The sequence below is a fragment of the Diadema antillarum genome, unplaced genomic scaffold (genome assembly GCF_040938485.1).
Source record: "Diadema antillarum isolate AM-2024a unplaced genomic scaffold, OU_Dant_1.0 scf00000120, whole genome shotgun sequence".
NCBI classification, from domain to species: Eukaryota; Metazoa; Echinodermata; class Echinoidea; order Diadematoida; family Diadematidae; genus Diadema; species Diadema antillarum.
Genome location: NW_027271009.1, coordinates 1,446,936 through 1,453,801, shown reverse-complemented (window position 1 = coordinate 1,453,801; position 6,866 = coordinate 1,446,936).

The following is a 6,866-nucleotide window of genomic DNA, read 5'->3' as shown; positions in this document are numbered from 1 at the left end:
GAGACATCTGTCGTCCAAGAATGGACTTATATTTGATTTGCTTTTGTTTTTAGTTATACTTTATAGCGTGGATAAATATCAAGGGATGGAACATACGGTAATGTAAAACGGCTTTTCCAGAGAGCAAGAAGTGTATACTTAGTAGTTTTGGGATGTAGGCCTATCACTACAAAGTAGACTGATGCCATCCAATATAACAATTCAATTCAATTCAATTCAATTCAATTCAATTCAATTCAGTTTATCTAAAGTAAAAAAAACAAACGTATAACTGGGATGAATTATTGTTACATAAAATTAAATTATATGTGAATGTTTTTTTTTTAAATTCATTAAGTTGACTCAGTTTCCTTTGTCTTCTCTTTCAATCCTGTAGGTCTACTTTCTTTGTTCTTTCATTTCTCCCTTCATCTAGATTTATCTAGATTGCATAATATTCTTTCTTACTATAAATTTTGCATTATGAATTCATGCACTTGTACATTCTATCCTGTTGCTTTGCCAGCGGGTACCTACTTTGCATTTCTGTGTTTGCACTCCCGGGCTATATCACAAAGGCACACACTGAAGTTTCCATCTCACATTTTCATCAAGCATTTCAAACTGAATCTTGCTGATGACTTGACAGAGTCCTACAGTTCAAAATTAATTCCATTTATTTTTCTAAGTTTCAGTCACTCTTTATGGGTGTGCGTACTCACTTAAAGGGATCGTATACAGGGGCGGATCCAGGGAGGACCGCAACCGGCGCACGCCCCCCCCCCCCTTTATTTTTTGTTGAAACAAAAGAAATAAAAAGAAAAAAATGGGGGGAGGGGTGCGTGCGCCCCCCCTTTAATTTTGTAAAAGCGCCCCCTCTTTACGAAATTCCTGGATCCGCCCCTGGTATAGTTCTGGTTGAGACCTGATTTCAGGTTTCCAACATTTTTTTTTTTTTTTTTTTTAGTGAGATGATGAGAAACCTCTTATTTATTTGACGAAAATTGGTTTTGAAATGGCTGAGATATCCAAAACAGAGCAATTCTAATAAAGTGTGGGACCCACACTTTATTACGATTGCTTTGTTTCACTTTGTTTTTGGATGTTTCAGTCGTACCAAACACGATTTTCATTAAATAAACTTTGAATTCCTCTTAAAATGGTATGATCTGTTCTAATCTATAAGTGTTTTCTTGGTATCTCACGAAAAGTTAAGAGCCCAATTCTCATCAACACCAACACTGTACCATCCCTTTAAAACTTGAGCCCACATTATTGGTTTGTATTTTATGAATTAGATACAAGTTTTCCATCGCATTGGATCATGACTTGTAAAGCCTGCATGCCTGTAGTGTATCTCAAGATGCTTTCAAGAAGAGTATATAAACCTAGCAATTCAAATTCATGAATTTCTTCCGTCGAGATGTTTTCATTGCAACTGATTGACAAATTGCCCTACATCGATGTAAATAAGCACTGAATTGATCAGTGTTTTTTTTTTTTTTAGTAGTAGCCATGATAAAAAATCATGGGCGTACATACTCGAGCAGGATTCGAACCTACGACCTCCTGATCACCGACGGTACGCCCATGATTTTTTATCATGGCTACTACTAAAAAAACACTGATCAATTCAGTGCTTATTTACGTCGATGTAGGGCAATTTGTCAATCAGTTGCAATGAAAATCTAGCAATGCTGTTTACATTCTCTTCTGTATGACTGCATATTTAGATGGCAATTATTTGTTTTCTGTATGTGAGGTATACATCTGCTTGTTAATTCTTACACAAACGTGAACCAGCGGAAAGTACACATCTGGTACACTATTTTATAATATACTATACCATATTTTGATTGAATTGAAGAGTTTGTTCGCAAAAACCGATAAGTCCATATTTGCCAAATGGAGATATTTGCGATTGAAAGTCAAGAAAAGTAAAGAGAATGATAAGAAAATTTTTGCTTCTTTTGACCATAACTTCAAAAATGTACCTTTATAATGTAGTGACCAATACACATCATTTAAAAGATATTATTTTGTACTTTATAACAGAGATCGTACTTCAAAATCTTCAGAAAGGACTTATCGGTTTTTGCAAACAAACTCTTCAATTGCATTATAGTTATTTGGTTTTTATCACCCACCACAAACTCACTCAAATGAAATGCAATTTAAGCTTCCGTGACTCTCATCAACACCTTCTGGGAGAAACTCAGCAGTCAATCTCCACAGTCCACATGCAAGTGTGATCGACAATTAACTCAATGTACATTTACCATATGGGCATTGGCCCATTGATCACATTTCCAAATTCTCTTAGGTTGAAGCATCTTTAACATTGCTCATTTTTATACACAAACTCAGTAATTTTTGATCTCTTTCCATCTCTCTCCCTTCCCCCCTCCCTCTCTCTCCTTTCACTCCAACACACAGTCTCTCTTTAATAATCTGAAGGGATATGAATGCATAAACACTTTATGCATCCATACATTCTTTAAACATCTTCATCCCACACAAAATACAAAGTATCATAATTTTTGCTATAAGAAAGAAACACTAGAAACACAGTGCACACTACTTATATGTCAATATATACTTTTTTATTCATTCTTGGTATACCCCGAGATCACACACATATAACTACATAATTATAATCATAACATATATATCTTTTGCTATTTCAGATTCCAAACTACCAGTACCCCATTAAAATCTCTCTGCAATAAGTCTCCTGTAATGCACAGGAAACAGAGCATTAACAATACATACATATATGTACTTCAGTATCATGAACCCAGAAATAACACAGAAAATAAATCAGAAAGAAAAACATCAAACAACGATGGTGACTTTTTTTTCTGTGTACAATGAGCAAATTCACTACCATTCCTGTATTTGTAGTTACTCTTTACTCTGCAAAATTCAACATGAACACACAGTATATCAAATTTTGTTTCATATATGTACTTTCTTGTTTCTGAACAATTTTGGATGTGCCATGTCTGAGCTGACAAAAACTCAGTTTTGTTACCTTGTTTTGTAAGGACATGCCAACAGGAGAGTACCGGTGGCAGCCATGAATGCTTATAAAAAACAAACAATCAAAAACAGACTGCCACTAATTTCTGCAGCAAGACAGGATAGAATTTGTGTTCTCATAGTAGCAATGCAGTGTACTATTCCAATAATCTGGGCTTATAATACACAACGCACAATTTTAAACAATCTATGGTAACTAAGTTTTTTTTTTTTTCTAAATACTATGTTTTAAAGAAATGTAGAGCCTACTGTTCATACTACATTGTATATTACGTACAAAGAGTTTTTCATGAAAACTATTTTGTGATCACTCTACATCTCTAAATGCTATGATAAATACACAATAAATCTGCAGTGCAGATGTATCATTCCTTTGACAAAATAAAATCATTTGAAAATTTATATGCTGAAATGTATGACATCAGTAAGCCCTACTTTTACAGGGTGATGATCATATGATTCACCATATCTCCCATTATCTATCCCTCACCATCCCGTAAATTGATATTACGAGCATCACTAACTGAATGCAGTCAAAATGAATCAATTCACGAAATATTCTGTGATTCATCTGCAAACCATATGCCCCAAGTGCACTTTAGCAAGCCATCAGTAGCAATTATACATGTTTATATTTCAGTCTTGTGACTTATCATCATATAAGGAACATTATTGTTCCACAATAGAAAGGACTAACAACACAAATACATGTTCACATTACGGCCTTTGAGGCTAAAATACAGCTTTTTAGATAAACCCAAGGTACACCTAAACAGGTCAGCACCTGAGCGACTGTAAAAATATCGTGTCCAAAAGCCCTTTCACAGAGACATTGGTCTTTGAATTCGCTGAGATAAGCATTTCTGATGTAATCATTGTTCATGAAGATAAATACTGCTTGCTAGCACATCCACCTGACAGCAACAAAATGTTTATTAAAGCCTACTTCTTGGAAAGAAGAATAATTAAAAAAGAATATTAATGTATGCAATACAAAGTAGTGAAATGGATGCTTCCCCCAGGAGTCTTCCGGGTCACCCAGTCTACACAAGTTCATTTTTAGTTTCAACATGAATTCTATTGTGTAATTGTTACATTAGGCAAGCTTATGCATTACATCACTTTGAAAAATAAGCAAAGTGTCTAACCAACTCACTGTGACTTCTGAAATGTGCACGAAATGGCTTATTGAGCCATTTATTCACATTCATATTTGTACGTCTGAAAGCAAACTTGAATCATATTTGGCCAAATGTAGTCAAGAGCATTTCTCTGTCAGGTTTTGCTCACCTTTGGAAGTAGCATATCATAAAGCTTTTAAGGATTCGATCTTCTTCTTCTTCTTCTTCTTCTGATTAAGTCTGCCTCCTTCAATAGACTGAAGATTCTTGCAGACTGGTGCTATTTACATTATAATACAATTTATTTACAGATATTTACAAGCACATAGAAAATTTGACGAAAACAACTAGCCACTGTGATCAACCGTTAGACGGTTTCGAAATGATTCCACAGATGGCACTGAAACAATGTCTGACGACAGGGAATTCCAGTTCCTTACAGTTCTTGGGAAGAACGAATGGCGATGCGATTCAGTTCTCGAATATGGTACCTGATAGGAGTGTGGTTGCGAGGCTCTCGTTAACTGAGTAGCCTGTTTGATAATATAATCCTGTGCTGAAAGAGGAGTAAGATTATTGTGTATTTTGTACATCATAATTAGCCTGTCATTTTCTCTGCGCTGTTCCAGAGTGGTCCAATCAAGTTCTTGTAGCATTTTGGTGACACTCGAGGTGTTATGGTAGCGATTTAAAGTGAATCGCGCAGCTATTCTCTGGACCATTTCCACTTGGTGGATTAGGTTCTTAGTAGATGGGTCCCAAACTGTGGAAGCATACTCAACAATTGGTCGAACCAACGTTTTGTAAGCTGTGGTTTTAACATCAGATTTTATGCGAAGATTGCGTTTTAGAAATGCAAGCACGTTATTGGCTTTATTGACAGTATTATTGATGTGTTGGGTCCACTTCAAATCAGAAGTGATGGTTACACCCAAGTACTTCACGGATTCAACAGATTCAAGAGGGGCGTTATTTAGATGATACACGTGTTGCACCTTACTTCTTTTCCTGGATATTGTCAAAACCTTGCAATACACATGAAGGAGGCGGAGCTTACCTTGACCTCCATTCACGTCTACCAACAGTGTACTCTTCACAGCAGACATACAATGTATTAATGGAGTGTTCATGCGCCAAATGCAATCTTGCATTCATGTTTACCTGGAGCTGCTTGTTTGATTGACAGGCCGCTGGATTCGCAATAAACTGGCTGACTGGAATGTTTGCAATTCTCAACTGACAATAAGAGTAATTTCAGGGTCTGAACAGTTCATAACTCTACTTACGATTAGAAATGTATAAATTAAACAAATAAACGAGAAATTTTTGCATTCTGAAAGCAGGTGAAACCAACAATATGTATGAAGTACTGGCATATGCAAAAATGACAGTAGGCTTACGTAAATATGAATTCATCTTTACATGAGATCTTATAGAATTTCCTACAAGTTTAAATCACTGCAACCCAGTAGAGCCCAGGAGTACACTCATCCCACTACATGTATATACAGCAACATAGTATCATATCACAATTTGCAACATACGAAGTAATACACTACAGCCTTTAAGTACTGGACTCGGCAAAAATCATCAGGTACCGGTACAACATTTGGAAAAACAACAATAATATGGACAAGCATTGCAAAATTTCTGCTCCTACCGTGTATTTCATTATGATGCAAAGAGAAATATCATTTTATACGATATCTGAGAAGGTACAACATATTCTGTCTGATAAAGAAATGAACAAATCAAAGGCAAACCAAAGGTAAATCTACACTGGCCAAACATCAATACATTGTAATCGTTCAGAAGACTTTCACATGTTATCCACTACATACTTTTCTGCCTTTCTTTCCTATCTCTTTTAATTTGTCTGAACTTTGATGATTTGGAAAAAAATCTATATGTTTACATACAACTTCTAACATACAGCTGTATCTATATGAATTCATTTGAGTCTCCAAAGTCTCTTCAAAGCTTTTCACTTATAAGCAAGACTAACCATGGCCTTCATACCAAAAACAATAACTTTACTGACACTGAAACCTAGGCAGTTTTGGGCAACAAATTTATGTTAATCATTGGCAATGACCACTATATCAATCGCCATTTCTCAAGCCACACCCTACTTAATATTAGTGTATGTGTTCCCTTCAATAACACACATGTACGCAACACATTTTTTTCTGACAAGCTTAAAGTTTCTTCATGGGGTTCAATTTATCAACGAGTGCCCTGTAAGTGTGGGCAGCCTTTCATTGCATGCCCACCCCTATTGCCCAATAAAGAACTGAGGTACTTTAAAAATGTTCCCATTTCTTCCCCATTCTATACCTCTCTAGAAAACTAATGCAGTACAATACTGTAATATGTAACATATCAATCACCTGCCCCATAAGCAGTACTATCTGGCAAATGAAACATTAATCTAAACAAGCCAAAACACAGAAATTATATGTCTCAAAAACTTGTGATGACTCCAAACCTATGACAATTACATTTTGAAAGATCTGTATGACTTTTGTAAAACATATGACCCATAGGAGAGAAGAGTACATAATAATTCAATATTAGTCAAGAAAACAAAAGCAGTGATGACATGCTGTTGAGATGACAGATTTTCACAGTCTACACTCAAATGAATTCTAAGTTCATTCATTGCTAATTAGACACTCTATCATTCAATTATAATGGATGGTATTATGCCATATTCAGTACTTT